Raw genomic sequence first — 13,421 nt, forward strand, 5'->3', positions numbered from 1 at the left:
GGCTAATTATTTACTTTAAATTCCGAAACAAATTAAATAGTATATATTTAAAATAATTTCGCTGAACTGGGCATGAAAAATTAGAAAACATAATTTAGCCATTGATCCATGGGTATTGTACGGGGTGACCTTTAACCTCAAATAACTCAAGCCTCAGAAGTCGAATCATCACATAGAAACAGAGTAAATTATGACTTCATGATATTTCTTTATATTTAAAATAATTACTCTGAACTGGGCATGAAAAATTAGCAAACTTAATTTAACCATTGATCCAAGGGTATTGTATGGGCTGACCTTTAACCTCAAATAACTCAAGCCTCAGAAGTCGAATCATCACATAGAAACAGAGTAAATTATGACATTATGACATTTCTTTATATTTAAAATAATTACTCTGAACTGGGCATGAAAAATTAGAAAACATAATTTAGCCATTGATCCATGGATATTGTACGGGCTGACCTTTAACCTCAAATAACTCAAGCCTCAGTGGTCGAATCATCACATAGATACAGAGTAAATTATGACATTTCTTTATGTTTAAAATAATTACTCTGAACTGGGCATGAAAAATTAGCAAACATAATTTTTCCCTCAAATCCATAGATATTGTACGGGGTGACCTTTAACCCCAAACATATCAACCCTCAGAGGTCAAGTCATCACGTAGGAACAACTTTAATTATGGCATTTAAACCGATCCCAAAATAGAAAGACCGTCTAGAATATCTTGATTTTGATCTGTTCTCTGAACTTCAAATCTTTATACGCAAGATAGACTTTACTTAAGACACCGCCTAAAGAATTCCTTAAAAAAATCAGACTAATTATACACATTACATAAAACTACATTGAATCGTTTTTAAATTAATATTTGGGTCTGTTTTGAAATTGTTTCATTAATTACATAAATTTTCACGGTGTCGTCATTTTGCTATAGAAATTCTTTAAAAAAAAGCGTCTCAAGGCAATCTTGCTTTGAATTTTCTAATATTTACTTAACCAAAATAGTATAACATAATACGCAAATTAAGAAAAAACTAAATTATAGTTTTTCCATTGCGTAAACAAACATGATTGGCAATCATGTTAAAGGTTAAACAGTACCTTCCGGGTATTATATCTAAATACTAATTGAATTTCAAATATCAAGAAGTGATATCTAGTTTATTAGGGAGAAGGTATAAGACGCCTAAGTATTCGCGCGCCATGAAAAAATAATATTTTAAATAGTAATTGAAATATAATTTGAAATATATTTTGGTAAATGCCAGGTGTTGATTTCGCTGAAATATACAAGATGTCGCCATACGAGATGTGGCGCAAAATTGTAATGGTCCTCTTGGGACCCTTGTTTTGTTTTAGTTGCCAATCAAGTATTGGTAGCCTATATCCCAGTAACTAAATGCTATATACCACATACATGTTCTTTAACACTTTCCAATGACTCAATTTGACCCAAACATCAAACTAGGAATAGAGTTAATTTTAAAAGTAGGAATGGAGAACAGAGTAATCTGGGCGCCCGTCAATGTCCCGGAACCCCCTTCCCCGCGACGGGGGTATGAAATAAGGGGCGGGTCATAGCGACAGAGGTAAAAAGGAACTACGTATTTTTCGCCGTCCCCGTCAGCAACGTCATCAAAACGTAGTTTAAGTGAGCCAATAAGATAATTTAAACTTTTCGTTACGTGTTGGAGGGAGGGGCTCTGTACTGGGCTATGAGTCGGGCTGAAGTAAATACTAACCGATCGTTCTCCATTCCTGCTTCTAAAATTAAATCTATCCCTGGTTTGACCCAAAGATTAGTATATGGTAGACTTATTAGAAACCCACTGTATATGGTTTGAGACGTTTAAGTACCCCTTTATGTATTCGGTGACCCTTACATGATATAAGGACACGTGGAGGAAGTACTGTACAACAGGAGTTTGGTGCAGACAGAGTTACAGACATTTGCCAAATAAGAAGATATCAAAATCTTTTATTGGATATCGTGCGTGGCGGGACTTGGCCGGATTAGGCGGCAAAATTTATTATTATTATAGACCAGGATAGCTAGATGTTAAATATACACCTTTTTTCGATGCAAATACCGTTCTCGCCTTGGTTGGGATGTCTGTTTAAATAGTCTTTATATTATTTAGATTCGCCTAACATATATATATATATAGCTTTAATAAAAGTTCAAACCGCGGGGTCACAGACACCTTTAGCTCTTCCATAGAATGAGAACCGACGTGTATTAAACAACCACCGGCGTGAATTTTCCAAGATATTGAAATTTTTATCGCTAGAGTAAAATCTCGAATTTATTTAATGTACCCTTGAATATTGAAGAAGCGTATTTAAAGTGATAATGCAAAAAAGTATATCTTCTAAATGATTTAAGTAATTGTATTTGAAACAATGCCCAAACTATAAACCATTTTATGAAGGAAGCTGAATTTTCGCAGATTTTGTTAGCTAAACATGAACCTTCGTCCATTGAGATCACCAGGAAATCCTGGAAAAGTCGGGGGATTTTAAGAGTCAAGGAATCTGATGAAATTTGCTAAAATATCTGTGGTTAAACCGTCCAGCTTGGTGACATTAAAATAAATGACCTAAAAGTAATTACTATTTACATGTTCTTAAAAACGTTATACTGCCTTAGTGCCTTGCCATGCTTAGCCAGAACCCGAACGGGATTGGCTAGCAGACGCCTCTAAACATGGCGACACAGTAGTCCTCGTTATTAAGAGTAATTAAATGGTAATTATTTTGTAATAAGAGATCATTTATGTTTTTTATTTAATATTTTTCCGTTTATATTTAGAAAAATGCGGTTCTTTTAAGGTACAATGTGAAAAACTGGGATCTTTTCCTTAAATGCTAACTTATTAGTTTTAAAATAAGCACAAATGTTTTGCTTTGTTTTATTAACATATATTTGAGTAGCTTTTACCATTCTAAAACGAATTAAATCAATTTGTTTCAACCCTTTATGCCCCCTTTATAAGCATAGCTATATTTCAGCAAGTATCCTTCTATTTTTCCTCCATTACCTGCCTGTTTCAGGCTCAGAGTTTTACTCGCTCGAAATTATATTAGTTTTTGTGCAAGTTTATAGGATGTTTCATAAGTATGACACTAGCTATACTCCGTAATGCTTGAGACTTACTAAGAGATAGTTCGAGAACCAGGCGAGAATTGACTACACTCGCTTAGTTTTGCCTTTGACAGCACCTCACCAAGCGTCGCTTTACGAGAAAATATGACGTTTCACCTACGTCACTTCATGACAAGCTTTCAGTAACCAGTGACAAACTTATGGTTTTAGTTTTGTTTTCGTAGTATTATTATTATTATTAATTTCATGATAAGATGTAACTTATATCATAATGTGATGTATATTGTGACAATTAAGATTGAAAGGGTTAAAGTATGCCAACAATATCGTGACAGACCCTTTTATTTTTAAAATATTAAAGTATATAAATAATTAATTAATAATTTATACGCTCTTCCCAATAAATAAATAAATATTAGTCGACCTTTCCTTAAAATAAAACACCTTGAATAATTAAAATTATCACGCGTTTATTAAAAACATTATGATTTTCCATAAATAATTATTAAATATAAAGTTTACTTCTCATTATGGTAAAACATAATGATAAGGAAAATATTGAGATTCGATAAAGTTTTGGTAAGTTTAATTCATTTGTTATAACGGGAACTACATTATTTAATAATAAAAATGTTCTTAAAGTTTTCCTTATTATCCTTTTTCGTTGTCCATTCACGTGAGAATGTTACACAATTCAAAATACAAGGTAGAAATAAATATTTAATATAAAAAAAAAATCTCGGCTCGGTCACGCGGTCGAACTTCCAACTTCATGCCATTAATTTTTAATCGACAGTTTATATTTATTGCAATTATTTTCCCCCAATTTTTATTTTTTTTTTATTAAATTCACACTCCAGATATCTAAATTTGGAACGGAATTTTGTAGGGTACGCGATGGTCAAGTAAATTTCGATGAATAAATTTAACGATTTGATCCGGTGTTTATGCAAAATTATTCGAGGTATTTCACGCCGTTCGTGTTGCATCGTTGCACGAATTTAATGCGAAATTTGAATACGAAATATGAATTTTATAAACGCTTTTATTAATTATTTTCCGTCAGCACCATAAGGTTTTATTAGTTTTACCAGGGATAGACTTAATTTGAGCAGTAGGAATGGAGAACAGAGTATTCTAAGCGCGCGACCCGGACTCCCTTCCACGGGACGGAGGGGGGTGTAAAAGAAGAGGCGGGTCATAGCGACAGAGGTTAAAAGTGATAACGTATTTTTCGCCGTCCCCGTCAGCAACGTCATAAAAACGTAGTTTAAGTGAGCCAATGAGATAATTTAAACTTTTCGTTACGTATTCGAGGGAGGGGCTCTGTACTGAGCTATGAGTCGGACTGAAGTAAATACTAACCGTTCTCCATTCCTACTTCTAAAATTAAATCTATTCCTGGTTTTACATATTTGAAATATTCTCCCTATTTCCAAGAAGCACCGCTAGAGGCAGTGCGAGTTGGCTCTCGTCCCGCGTGTAGTGAACTCGGGCTCCATCTGGTGTTGCATCTTGGCGAAAGGCAGAATACCCCAATTGGCGGCCTTGCTCCTGGGTGTTACTTTCTCTGCACGTAATTTCCGAAGACGACGCTTAGCGAACAAACTACAAACTCGCCTGTTTTTCAGACGAAGTTTCGAAACATATCATTGCAACTCGTCTGTATAGTTCGCCTTAGGCTGTATAACCACGTCGCGATTGACTTTACCATACTAATTATAGAAATGGGACGCCTTGAAAAACACATACCTGTTAATTAGACATGGCCGCGGGCAATATACCTCAAACACTCTCTGACATTTTACGATATTATCAAATATTCCACCTCATTAGGACCCTCCAATATTTAGGCTACAACATACTATATCCTATTGCGTTGCATCTGATGTCTCTGCCTGCATCTGCCTTTTGAAATTTAACAATGTTTCAATAAAATTTGGGATTTATATATTAAATAGCTAAAAATGCTAATTATGAATTCTATCCAGGATTTTTTCGAATATAAGGTATAATTAGATTTATTCTGAGGTAAGACTAACTGTACCGGGTGTTTTACTGCAGACCAGTCTTTGCACTATGCCGGAACAAGGGTTGCCACAGGTCAGAGAATTATCAAATGGGCCAAAATGGTCAGGGTAAAGTCTGGGTATTTGGTTAAAGTGACATAAATATGACCCGCGGTTCAACCATTCAGATGGGTGACGTTTTAAACGCCGTTTTAGCGAGATCACGTTTCACCAGACACCGAAATCTCATAATGTTTTACGATTTAAATGCAATTGTTTACTTATATTTAGAATAATGACAATTGGACCTAAAAACGTTAGGGAAAATATAGTAAAGAAGGGGTTAGGGAAAACATGGATAAGTCAGGGAATTTGAATTTGAAAATTTCGTGCCAACCCTAATGAATTTTATAATCAGTAGATATGTTAAATTATCATTTATAATTTTTAAATTTTGTAGTCGATTAGAATTTTGGGAAATAAATTACCCTTTTTGAAGGTAATTAAAATTAATTTAAGTACAGTATATCAGTTGTAATTTGAAAGGTTCTAAGCGCTAAAAATACAAAATTACCATGGTAAAATTACGGTATGCTCTAAATCGGTAATTTATATCACATCTGAATTACCCAAGCGTCTTAATTAATCTAATTAGATTAGGGATAAATATGCTATTGCTATTTACAAAATAAAACTGTTTATTATTCATAAATACAAAATAAACTCTCAAGCAACCAAAATTCGCATTCATATTTAAACATACCATACCGTCTTTTCAGACAAATTTTTAAGTGTAGTTAATATATTATATCGATTAGCATTAGCCTTTATATCCCAGCAAACTGATTTAAACATAACATCAGTCAGTGCACGTCCGTGACACCGATATTGGTTCATTGCGAAAAGCATCACCCGGTGTATAGTATACTCATTATAAGAGACGAACTAGAGAGAGAGAGAGAGAGAGAGAGATCTTTATCTGGAGTACATCTAGGCCTCCGTCTCGACTCTCGTCGGGGTTAATTGCCCTTTGACCTTTTAACTCTCTTAAAATAGGTTACCCTTTTCGAGTGGAGGGGTTATCAAGGATGGTTTAAAAGTTATATTCGGGAAACTTTGCGCGTTTATTTAGCGATTGCACAATCTAGGCTGGAATTTTTTAGCAACCTTATTAGATGCATGACGAAGGGAAACCTTGCCAAGCTTAAAATATTCCATAAGTAACTCCATTAGCAATGATGTATTACCACGTTTAACGCTTTTAAAACTTAGCCAATATCTATAAACACAAGTATTTAAAGATTATCTGCAGCACACTTTGTTTTTCTAAGACTTTTTTTTAAGTTTATACGGGGATAGATGTAATTTTAGAAGCAGGAATGGAGAACGGTTAGTATTTACGTCACTCCGACTCATAGCCCAGTATAGAGCCCCTCCCTCCAACACGTAACGAAAAGTTTAAATTATCTTATTGGCACACTTAAACTACGTTTTGATGGCGTTACTGACGGGGACGGCGGATAATAGTGGTTCCTTTTTACCTCTGTCGCTATGATCCGCCTCTTCTTTCATACCCCCTCCGTCCCGGGGAAGGGGGTTCCGGGACTTTGACGCGCGCCCAGATTACTCTGTTCTCCATTCCTACTTTTAAAATTAAATCTATTCCTGGTCTATAAGTGGGATAGCACTAGTATTTCAATTTTGAACTTATTTTGTTAATATTTGTAATAAATCCAACGAAATTTTTCTTTAAAAGTCTTAAGATTTTGCGCTGTTATAAATCTAACTTGGGTGCAATTAACGGTAAAGGATCTCATCTTTATTCGAACTTGAAATTAAGTAAATTTTATTTAAGAAAACCGCACCGGAAGTTGTCTGGTCGTATCTTTTTTTAAAATTAAAGATTTTACGATGTGTATTAACCTTTAGGCCATGGTATCATCAAAGATTTAAATTGGAAGAGATTTGGGGTCAGGTCAGATGTGATAATGTCGTTATAACGATATTTTTTAGCGATGACTCAGCCAATTTCGATATAATTATTATTAGTTTTTAATTAAAGATATTTATCGTGGCGAAGATCGATTTCAAAAATTCGATCTGTTGCGCCTGAGATTTGGGGTCAAAGATTATTCCACTATAATGTGGCCAAATTACGCGCAAGTCAGAATGCAAATATGTTATAAAGCATTATTATAAGAAAGATTCATTAAGTGTCGAGTGGGAGTAAGATGCGATTTTAATTAAAGCGAAGTCTTAATTAGACTCTAGGCTGGTTAACGTTAGGTTAAATATACAGGTATAAAAACAAAGTACTAATTATAATTGAAAAAATAATAATTATAGATCTTGTGTGTCAGTAAAATACACAAAAATATATTTTGTACAATACAACAAAAAGTGACTTTAAAATTAAGATTCAACTTTGATCTCCATTACTTTTAATATAAAACTGTTTAATTTATTAACACCAGGAATTCATACAACCAATAGGAATCATTGTGTAACCATCCATTTTCTCAACGTATCTAGGTGGATTTTGTGGGAAGAGCTAGATAGACTAATCATTATTTATGAGTAATTTTACCTCGCGAATAATCAACCTCCCTGCGTATTTCACCTAGCGCGTGCGTTTGACCTCAAGCCAATGAAATCACAGTTAAAAAAACGTCAGAATGATGAGACATAAGGGATAGTAAGTGTTCAAGCCCGGCCCCCAAACCCCGCATAGAAATTAACATGGGACACAATGATTCCAATTATCTGTATTTATTCCGGTTAACACTAGCCTAGTATACAGGGTGTTTCCAGAAACACCCTGTATACCATTAATTGAATCGTTTCAAAGGTATAGGGATTAATGACATTTCTTTTACACTATCTTTATCAAGCACTTAGAGATGTCTTATAAGACACAGAAGTAAATGACGGGGTGGTCTATCCATCCCAAGTCCATGATAAAGAATTAAAAGATAGTCTCAGTTGTAAATCAAGTATTGTAGGGATTAATCCCCCCCCAACCACCCTTGCCCCCCTCCCCCTAGAGGTTCTAAACGTTTCTAATCAACTGTCAGAGGATCGGAAACCGGAGAAACCAAAAACATGGGAGAAAATTTAAAGTAGAAGTGCAACCTTTATTTTAATTGGTTTATTCGTGTAATGAACAACGTAAATTAGTTTTTTAAAGAGGTTTTTATGATCTAGAAATTACATTTTCAGGTAGTTTAAAAAACTACTGCTTTTATGATGCAAGGCAAAAGGTAGTTCTAAAAAGCTAGGTGAACGTAGAAAACCACGTAAATGTTTAATTGGTTTTTATGATCTAGGCTTAACCATTACATATCCAGGTAATTTGAAATTTAGAAAAATTACTGCTTTTATGGCGAGGAAAAAGCTATATTCTAAAAACCTAGGTAAAAGTTTCATTAGCTTTTGGTAGCATTATTGACGCCATATTAACATATGTTAAAATTAAATATAACTAAGGTCTATAAACGTTTAGTAATTGGCTGTATTTATTATTGGTTATAGAATACTGTTTTAAAACTGTAGGTAACTTTCCGAGTATAATGATTGAAAAATATTAAACTACCGTTTTGTTTTTAATTTACTGTAATCTAAGTACAAGTAAATCCAAAAATACTTAAATCAAGGGTTATTTGCCACAATAATTTAATGGGCAAATTACTATGCGGTTAATTTCGATCACCCATTAAACGAAACCTAAACTAACCTAACCTAACACCACACCGGTTCGGTTTCCCCACATTACCGACAAGCATCTCTACCATAATTCCTAACCTAACACCAAGGGGGTTCCTTTTCCCCGCATTACCGACAAGCATCTCTATCATAACATCACGGGGGTTCGGTTTCCCCACATTACCGACAAGCATCTCTACCATAACATCACGGGGGTTCGGTTTCCCCACATTACCGACAAGCATCTCTACCATAATTCCTAACCTAACACCAAGGGGGTTCCTTTTCCCCGCATTACCGACTCGCATCTCTACCATAACACCATGGGGGTTCGGTTCTCCCGCATTACCGACTCGCACCTCTACCAAAATCGGTACTTTTTAAACCAATAAGAATTTTAAGGTTGCAATTCCACTTTAAAATTTGAAAGAATGAACTGATGATATCTTACGTTTTTCCGTATCGATTAAGAGACCATCCGTGTATTTAATCCTTGTTTATGACTCGGCTACCGTAACCAGAAACCGACTGAGTTAGAAGCGCTTCAAATTCACCACGTTCCAAAATGACAGGAGAGACGGAACACTTTTTCAACAATTCGATAAAATTTATGTTGTTGCGGGAATTTCGCGGGATTTAACTCGAGTTTTGCCGCGAAAACATTTCAGCCCGCTTAAATTTATCTCTCTCTAGGCCAAGCCAAGGCCCTATAATAATTTCTAGATCAATTCAATGAGAACGGAAAACGGGGCGCGACAGTCATTCGATAATGAATTTACGTCAAGATTACTCATTGTTTTTAATGATTTCATTATTATTTATTCTTTTTTTTTCATCAGTTTTTAATTTATTTATTTTTTTGGAGTTGTTATTTTTAAAGGGGTACGTAATTGTAACCGCGACGTTTATTTAAAGGGATTTTTAAGGAGTGTTTTTTCCGCGGACTTCTTTAGCCGAAGGGATTTCGTACGTAGCTCGATCGGGAGCGACGTTAGATGGGCTGCTGTAGACAGTGTAGTCGGGCGGCAAACGCTACCTTTCTCTAACGCCGGAATCGACCACGCGTGGCGCTTCTTCCCCCTTGTTTCTCTTTCTATCTCTCTGGTTTAAAAGGGGGATGGATTTGAAATAAAAAAGGGGGTAGAAAGTATTAAGGGGGGAAATGGCAAATCACGACCACTTCACTCTCGGGTGGAGATTGAATGACGGGCGTGACGTAATGTTATAACCATACGCCTCAGTGTCAAAATGACGTAACTTGCTAAAATGGAGGTTTTTTTTTGTTCTTCTTAAGTAGTTTCGATATCGAAGTATGTTATTTTTACATTCCTTTGGTGATTACCTTCTGTGTTTGGCGGGGCTATTAATTTTATGCCTAGAGGATGGGAACCTAAACCCATTCCATTGAACCAAACCTATAATCTAAGCCTAACCTTAATCAAAAGCAAACTTAGCCTAACCTTAACCAAAATCGAAGTTAGCCTAACCTTAACCAAAAACAAAATTAGCCTAACCTTAACCAAAATCAAAATTAGCCTAACCTTAACCAAAATCAAAATTAGCCTAACCTTAACCAAAATCAAAATTAGCCTAACCTTAACCAAAATCAAAATTAGCCTAACCATAACCAAAAGCAAACTTAGCCTAACCTTAACCCAAAACTTACGTAGCCTAACCTTAACCCAAACCTAAAGAAGCCTTACCTTAACCCAAACCTAAAGAAGCCTTACCTTAACCCAAACCTAAAGAAGCCTTACCTTAACCGAAACCAAGCTCATCCTATAACCTTAACCAAAACTAAACCGAAACCAAGCTCATCCTATAACCTTAACCAAAACTAAACACAAACCAAACTTATCATAACCTTAACCAAAACTAAACACAAACCAAACTTATCATAACCTTAACCAAAGCCAATTCAAACTTAACCTAACCTTCTCCTTAACCAAAACTAAACCAAACTTAACCTAACCTTAACCAAAACGAGAGCAAACCTAGCCTCACCTCGACTATCATAGCATAAATACAATGTCAGGTTCCCGTTTTATCCCCAATCCATACTTCTTGAAATTGGATTAGACTTTAGATATTGATATGCCTTTACGACAGTCCATCAGTTTAGCTCCATCGCGAGTCCGTATGCATTACATTACGAGCTGATTATAGGTATAAATATTGGAGAAGTAGTTAAATATGACGTTAGGCAAAGTACGGACAATCAAATTAGCATATGAACCGAAATGTCGTGTTCCCTCAATTTCCATTCTTCAAATTTTATTTATAAAAAATTAAAACCAACGGTACTGCCTAAAATTACCACCCAACAAATAATAAACAAACAAATTTCGCGTTCCCCTAATGTTTATTCTTTCAGTATGAAACCAAAATATCATTACTTAATCCAGAATAAATGCTTAAATTCGTTGCGCAGATAACATTACTTATAATAAAACTAATTAATCATTAACTTTCTTGCAGTTTTGTAACTTTATAACCTATTTTTATTCACCCTAATTTCCTACCACCAATAATGTAATTTCACTTAAATGTAATAATTCTTCATTGACATTGAAATTCATATTGAAGACATTCTAGGAATTTTAATGTATGAACAGCTAGTTAATTTAATCAGAACAGGCTGTTAGGATGTTTTGGCATTAAATTATGGTGCTCGCTTGGCGTAAAGAGAGGAGCTTGGCGGTTGAATAAATGAGTTTCCAAACTAAACGTAAAGTCGTGCAATTCTTGGCGAAGCGCGACTCGCCCTAGCTGTTTCTTCTTCTTCTTCCCGTTTGAAATACAATTCTCTCTCTTTTGACCAGTTCTCTTCTCTTCTCTGTCCGTCATTAATACGGTGGTGCCTTCATCATTTTGATTTCCTACCCCCTTTCCCCCACCCTTCATATCCCCGTCTTCTACGCACGCAAATTACACATACGAGTGATTACATTACCACGTCCAAAGAGCTCTACAACTATCGCCTTTACAAGTTGTAAATAAGAAACCTCTTCAGGAAATAAATTTTCAAGTGTTTGTTTTTTAGAGTTGGATTATATGTACCGTACATAATCTGTTAGGATTTAGGAAAGTCATCTAGATTATATTTTCTGATTTTTATTCAAGGTAATAGTTGTAATTCATAAATGGATTTTTAAATGATTTGGGCGGTATTTGGGAGAAGTTAAGAAAAACTTGTTTTGTCGAAAAATTCCCGAACCAAATTAACAATTTTGTTGTTTTCTTTCGAAATTGATATCTTTATTTAAGTAAAAGTCTTGGCTGGCTGACTGACTGACTGATAGTTAACGCCCAGTTCAAACCGCTTTACCTAGTAAGCTGAAAGTATGCAAAGACCTTACTCTTTATTACTTGGTCCTCACTAAGGGTCATTGGGGTCATTTAGCTGACATCTTGTAAAATGGCAGCGATCAATGTAAAAATATTAGTCCTTAGTTATTGGTAGTCAACGTCCAGTCAATCGCCCCGGGAAGCTGAAATTGTGCAAAGACGTTGCTCTTTATTGGTGGGTCCTTCGTACATAATATTTTTTCAATCCGCGGACATCTTGGAAAATGGCAGACATAAGTCTTAAAATATTTAAAATATTAGTCCTGTCTGACTGACTGATAGTCAACGTCCAGTCCAAGCTGCTTTACCTGGGAAGCTGTATTTGCTAAATAACCTTGCTCTTTATTAATGGATCTTCATTATGAAATAGTTTTCCAATCCGCAGACATCTTGGAAAATGGCAGCCATAAATATAAAAAAATATTAGTCCTGTCTGGCTGACTAATAGGCAACACCTTGTCCACACCGTGTAACCTAGCAAGCTGAAACTAAGGAAAGGCTTTACTCTTTATTAATGGATCCTTAGTATGAAACATTTTTCCAATCCGTTGACATTTTTTAAAATGGCAGCCATAAATGTAAAAATATCAGCCCGAACTGACTGATTGGCAACGCCCAGTCCAAACCCCTTAACCCAGCAAGCTGAAACTAAGGAAAGATCTTACTGAGGATCCATTAATAGGGAGTAAGAAATATTTTTTAAATCCGTTGACATCTTGGAAAATGGCAGCCATAAATGTCCAAAAAATTTCCTTAAGAACGGAATAACGTATAGAACCCCTTGTTGTAATCGGTCTACGAGCAGCCATGGCAGTCACGGTTGGCTGAAAAAAGAACACGCGCGTCGACTAAGCCCGAAAAAGAGGAGCGAGAGGACATTTTTAAAACGAAAGACTTTTGACTATCCAAGCGCAGCAACCACACCAAAGTCACGCTTCGAAGCTAAAAAATATCGAAAAGAATAAAATAAAATAATAAGTTTATAGAAGCGTTACACGTTAGGCGTTTGTTAGGTTCATAAGGTATGTTCCATAAGTTTGTCACTGGTTACAAACTGGAGCTTGTCATGAAGTGACGTAGGTCATAGGTACTCGTCAGGCGACGCCTGGTGAGGCGCTGTCTAAGGCTTAGTACAGTCAAGAAGCTTTATCTAGTTTACTAGGGAGAAGGTATAAATTCGCCACATTTCTAGCTTTATCTCCAGTCCAAACTTAAGTCTGGAGTTAATCCCCGCCAGCATCTCATTT

At 35.5% G+C, this 13,421-nt stretch overlaps 1 protein-coding gene and 1 long non-coding RNA gene across 2 annotated transcripts in view; one reads left to right on the forward strand and one right to left on the reverse strand.

The window, feature by feature from the left end:
- LOC149710180 (uncharacterized) overlaps positions 1-9,863 on the reverse strand; it is a 60,144-nt gene extending 50,281 nt beyond the window's left edge. The window contains exon 1 of the mRNA XM_089859984.1: positions 9,278-9,863. The gene's annotated coding sequence lies outside the window, so the exon portion shown is untranslated. The remainder of the gene's footprint in view (positions 1-9,277) is intronic.
- LOC149710181 (uncharacterized) overlaps positions 1-13,421 on the forward strand; it is a 91,004-nt gene that overhangs the window by 11,128 nt on the left and 66,455 nt on the right. The gene's annotated exons all lie outside the window — the stretch shown is intronic.

Source organism: Phalangium opilio, unplaced genomic scaffold, assembly GCF_054372755.1.
Source record: "Phalangium opilio isolate 3A_F unplaced genomic scaffold, DU_Popi_V2 ptg000011l_1, whole genome shotgun sequence".
In the NCBI taxonomy this organism is placed as follows: Eukaryota; Metazoa; Arthropoda; class Arachnida; order Opiliones; family Phalangiidae; genus Phalangium; species Phalangium opilio.